We start from the raw sequence: 15,617 nt of genomic DNA, 5'->3' as shown, positions 1-15,617 counted from the left end.
AAACTCAATTATTGTCTTTTCCCAATGATAATGCAATATTACCCCTGCCTTAATCGTGACCAACCACTTGTTGCAAATAACACTATCAGTGAATAAGTTTTTATCGTGACGATTTGACAGTTTGCATTTCTATGGCTGTTGGGGGACTGGTGTAAATTTGACATTCAATTTAAACGATACATATTATTTTGCAGAATTAAAGAGCTGCTCCAGCCATCCATTGAAGACTGGGATAAGAAGCAAGCCAGTGCCTCACATATTCTTCCTGATCCTACCAAATCCCTCACAAGCATGTGTCAAGCTCTGATGAAGAGAGCTCCATAATGGCCAGGAAGAAAAAAAAATTCCAGATTGATTGCGTTATCCGATTCAGATTAACCCTTTCGCGGGCGAATTTTCAAAACTAAATCAGACTCCCATGGGCGAATTAATTTTCCAAAAAATCAATTTTTTTTAAAAGGTTCATACACTTTTCTGTGTGCTATTATGTGCATACATCTATGTTTAAAGGTGCATATGTATACATGTATATGTCTATAGGCATATATATATTATAAACAAATAAAAATGTATAACATAAAATATATGCTTTTCATAATAATTGTCTATTTACGAATGATATTTTCAAAAGCATTCTCCTTTACAAAGGCCCACATCACAGTCTTTGCGCCATGTACTTGTTTGTGTAACAAAGAGCTCCCACAAAAATGTACTTCCTGGATTGACAGGCTTAAAAAACTTTTCAAAATACTCTACTGGCTGAGCATCTACTAGAGTAAATACTGGGCCTATCACTGCTATAAACTGCTGAATTGTAGGAGATTTATCTCTGTTTATGTTGGTTATATTCTGCCAGGCACTGGCATCACTCCTACTCACATCCTCATCATTACTGCTACCAGCCTTTTTATCACTGTCACTTCCAGATTTAAAGTCATTAAAATTACAATTCAAACCTGATTCACTGTCATCTCTTGCTACTAAATCTAAAAAGTCACTGTCAGCTCTGAATCTCTTAGTAATTTCGGTACTAGTACTTGCTTTATTAGAATAATCTCGGGAGGTTCTTTTAAAAGTCGCCATGACAGTAAACTAAAGTCAAACTCTCAAAAAATTCGGTAAATAAAAGCTAAAACCGAAGCAAGAAAAATAAAAGTGGATAAATTATTTAGAACAATTTTCTAATTTTTTTCGAAAGTTTATTTATTCATCACTGCTAAAAACGATCGTTTTTTTTTCAACCTTGAAGTCAAATTTTGAGGCTAACCTAAACTACTATACCGTAGCTTGCTATTGGTAAAAAAAGTAAACAAAAAACGGCATTTAGCTAACCAGAAACGGCAATAATAAAATACGTTACCGAAACGACAAAAACGTCGCACTGCCCATTAGCAGCCGTATCGCAAAGCGACAAAAACGTCGCACTGCCCGCGAAAGGGTTAATTATTTTTACATAAATATATTTTAAACTTATTATATTATATATATTATATTATTAAATTATATTATAAACTTTGAGTAGAACATAAATCAAAATTTACTTAGCCAATTAATAAACAACCAGTATTTCAGTAGAGTTGACCAAGAAACAATTCATGGAAGAATATCATTAGGTCTACTGCTATTCAAGTTTGCGAATGGGTCATCATGTTTGGGGCCTTCACAGACTGCATCGGAAACCCCTGCAGCCTTGAAACCATTGGTGAAAATTTGAGTCTGCTCTGCCTGATTGTGATGGTGGTAAGCCCTCACCATTCAATCACAACTTAGTTCCCCGAGCTGTACTCCCGATTTCAGAATTGCGGTAGCCAGGTCCCCACTGTCATCCTGTGAAAGCGTGTGCTCATACCAGTCATTGAACTGCTTGTTGACAAAATTCTTCAATGACTTGTTCACACTCAAATCCAGCGGCTGTAGGTGGTCCGTGAAACCGGCTGGAACATGTACTACAATAGCATTCAATGATTTGCACTTTTCTTTGAAGGAGGCTGTGCGATGTCCTTAAAACTTATCAAATATGAGTAAACATTTCTCTTCACTACCATGTATCTCCCTCTGGGATTCAATATGTGGTCGGAGAACATGATCTGCATACTCACTCATAGTCTCCTCATTGGGCCAATGAGTTGCATTGGCCGTTATATGGAAAGACTGTGGACATGGGAATTTAGGAGTAGAGCGTTTGGTTAATCCTTTGTATATCAGCTGGGGTGGCAAGAAGATTCCACCCATGGTTATTCCTGCTACACATGTGAGATTTCTTTTATCTCCTTTACCGTTGATCGACACACCACTAGAACCTTTGGCAGCCATAGTATATTTCCCTGCTCGATGGGGGTACTCGATGGGGGTCTGATCAAAGTTAATGATCATGTTTGGTGGAATGTTATGAAGATGGCATGCAGAAGCAATTTCATTTGTTAATGAGTGCTTGATTTCCAAAAGCAAGCTCCTAGGAACTTCCAGTTTGCCTGTAGTGGCAGCCCGATTAGAGAATCCCATCCTTCTGAAGAGTGAAGCAGCCCACCCTTTGCCCAACACATACTTATGCTCATTCGAAGGATCTTTTTTCTTAATCAGTCTATGCGCTATTCCAATTACAGTGCGGGTGTTGATGACTCCACCCTTCTCTCTGAGCTTTGTCACAAGCTCCTTTACCTCTCCGTCATAAGTGCCAAAATTAAGTGGTTTGCCTGCCTAAAAAATGCAGACCGTTTATAATATATTTTATAAACAAAAACACACTTGACAGCTACATCTGTAACAATGGAAGCGTGCTAGCATTTAGGCCAAAACTGGCCCATACCAGAGGGGTGGAGGTGCGGGCATGCCCAGGCTAGGAGTGGCTGATAAGTTTTACTACCACCCCGTAGGTAGTACACAGTGACAATTAAGCCAATATGACATGGTGACAAGGAGGTAATGTGAATGTTTACTTGTGATATACAGCAAAGATATTGTCTTGGAATACAAGAATTCGTATAAAAAAAACCTTCGCTTCTGATAGTGTTTCAATGGAGTGAACACTCTCATCAAAATTAGCCCCATTTTCTCGCTGTAGTTTCTTCTTCGTGTTCTCGTATAAACCCCGCCATGTTCTTATTGTTGCACCTAGAATATGGGGGTGTTTGCTGCAGCAAATCTCCCTACCATGGCCCTGAACTCTGGCGTGTACTGCTTGTAACTTCCCCTTTTACTTGTGTAGAATGAAAGATCAGCAAGCTACAAAACAAATGAGTGCTTAGTATGTTAACTAAATAATTACCTTGTAATTAATTACCTTAACTAGCTAATTAATTAATATGTTAACTAAATAACTTATGTAGTTGCTATACCAACTCCACTCAAGGAAAATCAAATACAGTACATGTCTTTCACACTCAAGTCCCATAAAAAAGAAAATAGATAACAACCAACATCACCACCAGAACTGTATAACATGGTTGGACCTGGTGAGGGTTGTTATCGTTTTTGGTTGGCAATAAAATTCATCACTACAATAAGTATTATTCAATTGTATGACTTCACCTACCAGACTTTCATCCTCATCAGTTATAAATTCGGTGACTAAACTGATATCATCATCTTCTTCGTTTGTCTTGGCTTTTCCAAAAAAACTTGTTATCTTAATTTGCTTGGCCATGCGGCTCATACGGTGTATTAACGAGTTTACTAGAAATTTCCCAATGAGCTCAATCACACACAAAATTATCTGCATTTTTAATATGACGATTTTATTGTTGATATCAATGAAGTACAGGCCCGTATTCCCTTGGGCGGCTGGCCGGCTAAGCCGCCTCAACTCTCTAGGAATTCCATAGTCCAACGGCTATGGAAACGGTTTTTATCGCTGTAGAATATCACTTTATTCGAAGCCATAGATACAAACATCAACTTTTAGTAGTTCTTAAGCGTCATTATTATCATCATCAGCGACAAAATATTCTTGTTAACGACTTTTATAAAGGTTTGCAAAATATCAAGTTTTACCAAACATTTGCTTGCCCATGTCCTACTTAATGAACTTGAAATAAAATCAGCAAAATTGTTCTTTGTTAAAACGCTTAAAAGAAAAAGATGTCTTTTTTCTGAGCGTTTCAACTGCATACAAGTTTTGCCTGTTTTAATTTTAAAACGACTCGTCAGTCACATCACCTAAAACAAAACAAATCTCAAAAAATAGAAAAGTGTTGATACTTGCCGATAACATTTTTTAAAACTTCACGTGAGAGGCCCGGCTGAGGCCCTACATAAGAGAAACCTGTTGGGAGCTTACACCACCCCCTCCTTCCCCACGCCCCCAGATGTTCATAACTAGTCGCCTAACATTAGCCCCCCAACTTGCAACCAGTGAATACAGGCCTGCAAGGAACAGAGCTATTTAATTTCGCGTTTTCGCTAGTTCGTTATGATAGTTTAGTTTCGCTCATGAAATTTTCGTGCGATGATGACGCCGCGAAAAACGCGAAAGTTAGATGCCGCGAATACATAAGTGTCCTAGGGTATGATGTGAAGCTTAACTCGTTACAGAAAAAGATATCCTCAGCAACCTGTAGAAGGTAAGCAGACCTACCTAAAGTAAAATAAGATAAGATTTACTGTTTTTATTCTTGATCTTTGTTAATTTTGCTGTATTTTTGTTTTAGTTACAGTTATTTTAGCTAATAGTCCTGTCATTGAGTCCGGTTTTGCTAACTTACTTTTATTAATCAATCAAACATTTCAATTCTGACCAATTCTTCTGCATGATGAATTTACAAAAGAAACTGTTGTTGGTAGTAGTAGTAGTAGTACATGTAGTAGGCCTAGTAGTAGTACATGTAGTAGGCCTAGTAGTAGTAGGCTTAGCTTATTTAAATAAAATAAAAAAAATAATTTTGTGAATGGAAGTCGATCCCATTCATTTATTAACAGTAACAATATCGATATACAGTATGTAGTCAAGGCTTAGTTCCAGTTTAATATTTTGTTTCAGAACTGAGTAAACTTAGGGTTTGTAACTTTGACGGCATAGCTGGTCTAAGGTATGGCTCTGCTCAGCTAAATTGTCAGCATGGACCTGACCACAATGCTTCTAAGAAGATACAGGAGGCAAAACAGTTTAAAGTAAGTAGACCTAGTGATAGCAATATTAAATATGCCTTCGAGCTGCAGCATCACGGATGCGATCCCCAAATAAAATAAAAATAATCTCAAATAAAAATTCTTAGAAAGCTCGTTTTAGGGACCAGTCAAGAGTGGTCCCTAAATGATTCCCCTGGCATCGCTTGAGCTGCATCGGGTTGTTCTACCTGAAGCTGATTCTTTGAGAAATAAAAATGAATGAAAGCAAATAATTAGGATCACTAATTTATTGTTTATCGTGAGTTCAGCAACTACTAACACGGCACGCCACATAATAATTGTTACAGAGCAAACCTCAAGCTATGTAAAATAAAGTCATGTGATTAATTTCAGAGAAGATAACTCCACAAATTTTGACTGATTCCTTAGAATTAAAAGTAAATATTGAAGTGGAATCAGTGTGTTCGACCTGCCTGCTGATCCAGCCAATGGCATCGGCATCGTGATGCCGCAGCTCGAAGGCACCCTAAACAATTCAAATGGTTTAAACAACGCCTAGTTAAACTGTAAAAATTGCTTGACATTGTAATTGTAGACTAACTCTTAATTAAAATATGTCTTCTTTAATATTTTGTAATTACAGGCAGCGGAGTCTGATCATTCTTCTTATAAAGGTAAAATAAAGCTTATTCAGGACAGCTGGAAATTAGAATGTCCAGCGAAAGTGGTGATATTGCGCCAAATAATAATCAATGGATATAGGGTAGGTCTTTGCATTATGATGAATTAAGTTTTCAATGTATAATTTAGGTGTGTTCTCTTCTACTACGTGATTGGTTCATTGACGCAGGTTGATGTAAGTATTCTTTTATAAATAAATAGAAGACCACAAATTTTAACTCTGCAAACCTTTTAAATGGACTGTTTACATTGCAACTATCGATGATAACCTTAGTTGCCAAATGAAGTGTTGCTATGCAATCTTACTTTTTCTTTTAGGCTGAAGATTTTAAAGGTAATGCGCAAACTAGAAAAAGTAACATGGTAAAAGCTGCTGCTCATGCCTTAAAATATCCAGAAAAATACAAGCCAACCACTAGATTTAGATTTGTTGTGACATTGCCAAAATTACATGAACATAAATCCCATCCAGTTGGTCAGGTAAGTATGAAATGTTAATAGGAAGTCCAACTCAAATGTCGAGTTATTATGTGGTTAGACTAAACTTTGTCAAATTTTGTTAGACTTTTACTATTGGAGTAGGCCTACTCATGTCACGAAAACTAATGATTTCACGCCCATTACTTGAAGGGATATATACTATGCTAGTGCCTGATCCAGAGTTAAAAGTTTAAAATACATTACATTCTTAAATTGATTATAAATAAGCATATTCAGTACTTGAAAAAGATAAAAATATAAAATTAATATATTTATTAAACAAGTGACACGCTGATAGCTACAAGGGATGAGGATATTATATATTGTAGCCCTTTGGATATCTGCCAATAGATGAAAGAGTTCGGGATCGGGTTTCCTATATTGTGAACAGTTTGCATGTCACGAACACTAAACTGGTTGTGAGACATTTGGAAGATTCTGTTACAACAAATATATTCAAAGGAGATCCTCCTCATAAATCAGACAGGCGTTTCTTTCCTTCCATGAAGGATCTGAAGAACTGTGTTGACGGTGTCACTGCTGCCAACCAGTGAGTTAATTTCAGTTATTATTTTAAGAGTAGTAATCTATTGAAGCATCATTACTGCTGGTATGAAAAGATTTACGCAAGCATGTAAAGTGTATAGTTGGGATTTTTTATCTGGTATGCTAGTTATTTAATTACTATAATACTACTTATATTACTTATGTATTATAGTGGTACGCGAATTGAGTGTTGGTAAAAATATCCATTATAGATTCTTGCTATGATCACATTTCATGCTAACCTGACTCTAGTCAGCACTCATCGTTGCTCTGCTGTCTTGTTTACAGTACGTTGCGTTTTAAATCCAACATAGCATTAATATGTGTATTTAAATATAGTGTAATATTTATTTGTGTAGTAGCCATTCAGATGACCAAGGTAATATGCACGAGGTCCTCAGACAACTCAAACCAAGTCATGTATGGAAATTTCAAAAAGCAGGTGAGATGGGTATTTCCAAGGAAAAGTCAACCAAGGATGAGTCTTCGAACGCCGTCTCTTTGAAAGACAATCCTAATACAGATTTTTATATGTCCATCAAACTGCTGAACAGCAAAGACTGTTAATGCTATATGGTAATGAATCTTGCCTGTTAGATGCCACACGCAAGACCAGTCGGTATGGCATGCCACTCCTCTTTGTAGTAGTAAAAACAAATGTGAACTACCAAGTAGTCGCACCTTTTATGGTGGTTGAGGAGACACATGAAGCAATTAACAGGAAATTATGTAGGAAGAAATGCATGTTGGATTTGGCACGAGGTACACATGCAGTTAAATGGTGAATAAATATAAATTTGTCAGTATATAGTGAATTTTTAACGTCCTGATGAAAAAACTTTACGTTGAAATAAAGTTAACTTGAAAATATTTCAATAGCACTGTGATTTGACAATACTTTCAACCTCTCAAAGTCACAAAGAATTGCTGAATTAAATTGAAACAGAAGCATTGACACGCCGCCCGGCTATGCCCCAAACAACATAATCTTTGTAAAAATCAAAACAATGTTAAATAACACTTCATGTTATTGCGAATAAGCTTGCTAATTTTAGATCTATCAATATGCCTAGAAAACCCAAAGAAACCAAAACACCTAGAAAACCACCCACTTTCGATGAAAAAAAGTCGCAAAAAATTTCAAGGTTCCCAGCGTCAAACTATTGATAAAACGTATACCATAACTGTTGATAACCTGTCTGTTAGCTTACTTGCGTTATGTGCAATCACCAGTAGTGCTAGTAACATTGTTTATCTTCTTTTTACAGTACTGTACTCCTGTATGTTGAGTGGACCTTACATTATAAAAAGCTAAAACAAACAATCTAAATTCTTCAATCAACAACTCGCAACGAACTATCATAAACAAACCTCATAGGTCAATACGTTTTACATAGCCTGAACCAGTGTCGTATAGGGACTGTCCATATACGACACTGGCCTGAACCCATGCGCGAAAAATAGTAACCGTTTGAGTTTTAGACTGACCTTGCGGAGTTCCAATGTTGAACGCGAAAAGGTGGTCGCTATAGGATTATAGTACGTATTGAGTTGAGCTACATAGGTCGTAGGTTTGCCAACAGGCGTATCAAGTTTAATCATTTTTATGGGCGACAACAGGTCTTTTGGTCAACTCGGTTACAACGTTATTCGTCTTTATTGAAGGAAAATTTTAATGCGAGTAGAATACGAGGTAGCCTGACAGCAATTCGTAAGAGCAAATAACAGGCTTCTATGTCGGGCCCAGTTATGCTTCGTTAGGCTTCATCAACGGAGACAAAGATGTATGTTAACAAGTGCTATTATTTCAAACACGACTTCTTTGTTTCTCCTCTAAACCCCCTTTGATGGGGAAGGGGATCTCCATGATGATCTCCATCCATGATCTCCATGTCCGTACTAAAATGTCTTAAAATAAAACAGTACATTAGTTCAGTCTAGTAGGAACACGAAAGGCATAAAAAACCTGTATGCAGAATTTCAAAATACGGTGTTAATTTAGTCTAATTTTCCTAGTGGTGGGAAACAAAAAAGTATTACAGTATTAGGCCTACATGTGTATTACATCAGTGCCACAAGTGAAGCCTTTTGTACTGCCAAGGGAGAAATTTGATTATTTAATTTAATACTAATTAATATATGAACATACCTGCCAACTCTCACGCATTGGGCGTGAGACTTACGCAATTGCCCCATGCCTCACGCATCTCAGACCCGTGTCATGCAATTGCCCCTTTTACCCAAGCAAACCTGGTTTTTTGCCCCAATCTTTAAGTAGTAATCATATAGTTACTACTAATAAACAACTATGTATAAACATATAATTGTGGCATTCTCATCTATCAATATCCCCTACATTCACGACATGGGGTTTCCATATGGAGTTATATTGTTTTTCGCTGTGGTGTTTTTATAGCTATGAAAATTTACCCCACTTATCAAAGTTTTCATTGCCCCCAAAATAGACTCTCACTCCTTTCCCCACTCCAGGGTTGGCAGGTCTGTATATGAATATCTCTTTTTCAAGCGAAAAATGTTTTCTTATAATAGTTGTTATAATAATTTTTTGATATTTAAACAATAATATGTTCGATTATTTAGCTTTGTAATAGTAATAATACAAAAGTATTGTTTTTGTGCATTTTTGAGTGAACCGCTACAATGGTTCTATGTCTAATGGTTAGCCTCTGAACCTTGAATTCAATTTCTCCCAAGACAAATTTCGACTGCAGACAAAGTGGCACTTCTGTCCCACAAAATCAGACAAATGCTATGAAGCAAAATTCAGCAAACAAATCAATCAATGGTGAAGAGCAATACTATAATGTTCCATAAAAATGTTTTGACTGTATCACTCAGTTGCCAATAATCAGCCCAAGTATCAATGCTCACAACAAGTAGTGTTAGGATTGGGAGGTCTATAGCTGTCTGCAGGTAATTGTCTTATAATCGACAATAACATGCCAGGGATTTGTTTCCAAATGTCTGCGAATTTTATTTTCTTCAAAAGGTCAAAATAACAATTATTCTGTCAAGATTCACTAGCTCAAGCAAAAATAACAATAATATTGTTATAACAACAATAACAATAACAACAAATAGGACTAAGTATACAAGCATATTATGCTTGTATACTTAGCCCTATTTGTTAAGGCCTTATTAGGTTCAACGATTGTGTCTATTAGGCGCACACGCACACGGGTAGCTTCTTCGCAGCAGGTGCCTGAATAAACAAACTCTCTTCTCAGGGCTTTATGGCTGCCTGGCTTGCCATCTTTCTGGGTGAATCGCGTTTGTTGTGTATTTCCTCGGCAAGCTGTTTGCTACCGGCTCCTTAGCTATCACGGGCTTCTGTTAGTCTTCTCCTGTCATGGCTCATTTGTTGTGCTTCCCCTCTGCTGTCTGACTCGCTGCCAGTTCCTCTCTGCTGTCTGGCTCGCTGCCAGTTCCTCCCTGCTGTCTGGCTCACTGCTATAGTTCCTCCCTGCTTTCTCGTCGATTTTGCCCCTCTTTTACACTTGGCCTTGAGTCATTGCCAACGGTTATTGGTTGGTTGGATTTCGTTTGTGGTTCTTGCATCATTTCTTGCATAATTTTTATTTCAGATTCTCTGCAGTGAGCTAAAATTCTTTACTTATCTTGGAATCCCATGGCGACAAGCAAAAAATATTTCAAGTCTGGCAACAAATTGTACAAAATTGGCCACAACTGAAAAACTAATAGTAGTAGTATTGTAAAATTAATTTTACAGTAGTCCCCATCCTAAGACGCTATTAGCTATCTAACTCATATGAAACAAGAAAAATAATAGCATTTTATGCCATTCTTTTCATAGCCATTTCGTCAATCTTTTCGCATAAAATACAATATCTGAGTTCATAAAAATTATGCTATATTTTCTACTGCTATACAATGCAACATTTTCTAGACTAAAATGATGTTATAAGCTATATCTAAATATAATAAATAAAGTGTTGTAAATAATTGTCTCGCTGATAACTGGATGCTGATCTGGTGCATGCTGACTGCTACTTCACTCCAACAAGTCATAAATCTGGCTGGCTCCTGTAATATTGGTGATATACCTCCATTTTTGCCTGATACTCTGTAGAGTTGTTTGCTTCACTGAACAGCCATTAGTAATTGTTGTAGCCAGTTAGTCTCTTTCGTATTAAGTGGTGTTGCTCAATAATAATCATGATTTAGTAACAATTTTATGCTGTTTTTCATTCATAAGTTCTTCATTATAATGGTCAGACAACTCGCCATTCAATTGATGTCTCATATATTCACATTGCATCATCTGTGATGGTTGGACAACTTCCATGCTTGATAATTCTAGCAGCATAGCAATTGCACTAGATTTTCATGTTTGCTTGTTGATGTATTGCAGTGCTTGCTGCAATGTTTTACAGCAGTTGTGGTATTACGCGATCCCTCAATTTATTATTTCTTTTGACTTGTTGGTCATCTATCGTTTCAAACCCTGACAGTACCAGATCTTGTTTGTATGTTGGCAATGGTCTCAATTATTTAGTTGTATGAATCATTTAGACTTGGGAACTTATCATGGTTTTTAAGAACTTCGAAAAGCATGTCTCTATGGACACTAGTTCTCCAGTCTTCTTTTAATAGATTCAATCCTTCTTTTGCTACCATAACTGATAAATCTCTCCCCTCTACATTTTCGATAAACCTGATAACCTGTAATTGACTTTTTTCAAGCATGTTTATGTGCTATACCCTGTATAGATCCCAAGCTTCCATTGCATATTTCAGTAACGGTGTACATAAGGAGAGGCATGCTACATAGTTTACTTTGGGGGAGCTTGAAATAGTACATGTTTTATCAATTCAAGCATCCTAGATACTTTCTACACACTGTTTCAATATGCGTATCCAAGGTAATATTTCTGCTGATACTCATACCTAAATAATTTATAGTTTCCACAAAGTTCAAAGGTTGACCGCTCAAGTGGTAATTTTCAAGCCTATCTTGTTCCAGCACTATAACATGTGATTTTACAGGGTTGAACTGCATCTTACTTTAATCTGCCCATATATTAATTCTATTAAAGTCATCCTAAAATTCTATGCACTCCTGTTTTATTGGCAGTGCTTTATTGGCATAAAGCCTGATTTTTGAACGTTTAACCATAGTAACTGTGGATATGTAATAATACCGGAAACAGAAACAGGCGGAGCAGGCACGCAAGAGTACTGCTGGAAGTGTGGAAGCTGACGAATGGAGACTCACAATACACAGCCAGGTAATAGTTGAACATATGAAATAGAATACAATTCACATGGTGGCAGCTTGAGGAACTGTGACACCTCCCTCACCATACCCACCTTCGTTGCAGGGACGCTGAGACCGGCCTAATAGATGACCAGAGTGAGAGTAACCGTTGAGCTGCTGAAATACTAACGCTACAACTTAACGAAAACTAACAAATTCCACACTTTTACACTAACGCTAAATAACATACAATTATGGCTGATCTGCCCAAATGTAACTGTAAAACCACCAGAGCCATTCAACTTAACAAACACACCAGCTGATGCCAATGCATGGCGTCTATGGAGGTCAATATGGGAAAGCTACTCCACGATTAAGATGCTGGAAGATGGCAACAGACTGGCTAATTTCACAAGAGCTGTACTAATGAGCACCATTAGTATGCGAACAGTCACATTGTATTCAGAGTGTACACCGGTGGCAGCTGACACAGTTGCACAGATATTGGACAAAATACAAGGGCGCATTGTTGGAGTATGAAGCGAAACCTTTGACAGAAACAGATTCAATTTACGGAAACAACAAACGAATTGGTAGACACCTACGTCACTGCACTACGTCTGATGATAGACCAGTGCAAATACACAGCTAACAATCTGAAGGACTCGATCATTAGAGATCACATCGCCACGGGCATCAGCGACGAGACGACTCGTCCAAGATTGCTGCAAACTCCCGAACTGACCCCACGGTGATGTATAGAAATATGCCGGACATTTGAAGCTGCTAGAGCACAACTACACTCAATCTCTCATCTGGGTGGTAAAACTCAGATTCAACAGGCCTACCCGTACACGTGGTTGAAAGCAAAAAACGAAACACCAATACACACGAACGCCAGTATAGACACTGGAAATCAACACGAAATGAAGAAGGAGAAATGCCCGACATGGGGTAAAACGTGCGCAAACTGTAACAAGAAGAACCACTTCAAAGCCGTATACCAGTCAAAACCACAAAAACCTGCCACTCTACACACAGTAGCAACATAGGAGGAAACGTGTGCTGTGGCCACAAGCCCATTTGCAAAAAACAAATCTCTCCCACTGTACGCCGAGATGTTGATTGAGGGCAGGCCTGTCAAAATGCAATCGGACACAGGTGCGGGCCCCAACGTCATATCAAAGACAGCGATTGGAGCCAGCCAGCCAACTGCAGCCAATACTATCTTAGTAATGTGCAATAGACAGCTTGTCTACCCGCTAGGGCAATGCACACTGAACTTGACAAACCCCAAGGACACGTCGAGTAGTCACAAGGAGACATTTGAAGTGGTTGAACAGGACTGGGTCTCACTGCTGGAGCGTGACACCATGGATAGGATGAACCTCATCACAGTAGATCACAGCTAGAGACTATTCCATGAGCATGGCATTCAACGACCCACTGGGTGAGATAAATGGTGAAATACACCTATGTGTTGACCCGATCACAAAACCGAAGCAGGAACAACCCCGCCGGGTACCGGTATCGATCCAAAGCAAAGTAGAGACAGAGCTTGACAGAATGCTACAGCAAGGTATCATTAGCCATGTAGAAAAACAACCGAATGGTGCTTCCAGACGAACGTGGCCAGAAAACGATCAGGAGCATTGAGAATTCGTCTGGACCCCAGACACTGAAATACAGCACTAATAAGGAAACGATACATGAACCCAACAATGGAAAACATTTTCCCGGAGATAAGGGCTGTGTGAGTATTTTCCAAGTTAGATTTGTCCCAAGGCTACTGGCAATGCACCCTCAATGAACAAAACTCGTACCTCACTACAATGGTAACTCCATGGGGCCTATACACCCGGAAGCGACGGTCGTTTGGACTGAAAGTGAGCGGAGAGATTTTCTAGCGAAAATTTAACGAAAGCCTAGAAGGCCTGGCCAGAGTAGCGTGCATGGCAGATGACATCCTTGTGTATAGAAGTGACCAGAATATGTAATAATAACGGAAACAGGTGGAGCAGGGGGGCAAGAGTACCGCTGAATATGTGGAAGCTGAGGACTAGAGACTCACGATACACAGCCAGGTAATAGTCAATCCCATGAAATAGAATACAATTTACAGTAACTATGTTATTTATGTAGAATAAACAACGCAGGACCTAGAGCAGAGCATTGAGAAACTTCGGATGTAACTGGCAACATTTTTGAAAGTTTACCTCAACATTCACCCCAACCTCTTAATACCTTTTTGGACAAAAATCTTGTATCCACAACAAAAACTTAGGATTTATGTTGTATTGAGATTGTAACTTCAGTATTAATTTGTTATGATCTACGTATTTTATTAAATGCTTTTGAGAATTGTTTGATAAAATAGATCATAACAGCCCATCAGTGATCAGGAGCGATCACTAATGACTTCGAACTTTAGTCTACTGCGATTAATACACCACCATCATACATATTTCAATTTTTACGCTATATGGTTTCATTGTGGGCCTCAAAAATCAGGTGATTTGAAATTGTTACATGTTTACATGTGTTTTCGTAAAACATAGCGTATTAAAGTTGTAGCGATTGCTTATATCTCTGCTAATTTACTCTTTATAGATCCAGGGTTTGCAAGTAATATATTTAATAACTTTTCATGCTTATTTTCATAATAATATGCTTGTTCCCTTTCGGGTTTCCTATAATTTCTTCCTCTGTAAAAAAATCCTTTACTTGTTCACTTTTGCTTGGATTAAGTCTTGCAGAAGTGCCAGTCTTTTTCAAAGCATTTATTCATCTAATTAATTTCCACTTTTTGACTCTGATAATGTAACCTACCTTAACTGGTGTTACCTTGCTACTGTCCTCTGTGGGTTTTTTTCAAGCTTTACTACATCATCAATGTTGGGTTTGTAAAGATTAATGATTAATGTATTGATTGATAAAAATATGTGCAACTGCTGTGCATTTATGATGAATACGGTTTACTAGTACTAATACTAGTACTAGTACTAATATCAAACTGTTTTATCTTAGCACTTGTCTAAGAATTAGCATCAATGGTCTGCATAATGGAAGGCCTTGTGCAAATGAAGCTTTGAATAAAATCAGAGGTATTTTTTACAAAATCATAAACCAGTCGACATTAAATACTGTAAGCCTACATATGAATAAATGTTTGTTAGTACATCAAGTTGTTGTATGGAAATACTGCGAAAACAACATACCAACAGGGAGTGCAGCCAAACCACAGAATAAGTATATAATGTTTAAACAGAAAAACGCCCAATGACATCAACAGACCCAATAATTAGAAAATGTCAAGTGACTTAGAAACTTCAAAATTGGAGGAATCAATCGTAGAAAGTGTGTCAACAGCAGATGGAGAACATACCACAAGTCGATGCAATTAAACCTACCAACCATCATCACCAAGAAACCACCAGAGAAACATTAGAGATTAATCAAATGAGTCACAAACAGATCTGTCACTCGTCAAACACGACCTATATACCAGAAGTAAGTCATGAGCTCTACCCTACATGTCAACAACATGCGCACCAACTGAAGACTTACACAAACAAGATATGTTCACACTCCTGACATAAAGCATTGA

Source organism: Watersipora subatra, chromosome 10 (assembly GCF_963576615.1).
Source record: "Watersipora subatra chromosome 10, tzWatSuba1.1, whole genome shotgun sequence".
In the NCBI taxonomy this organism is placed as follows: domain Eukaryota; kingdom Metazoa; phylum Bryozoa; class Gymnolaemata; order Cheilostomatida; family Watersiporidae; genus Watersipora; species Watersipora subatra.
This window is presented reverse-complemented; position numbering follows the sequence as displayed.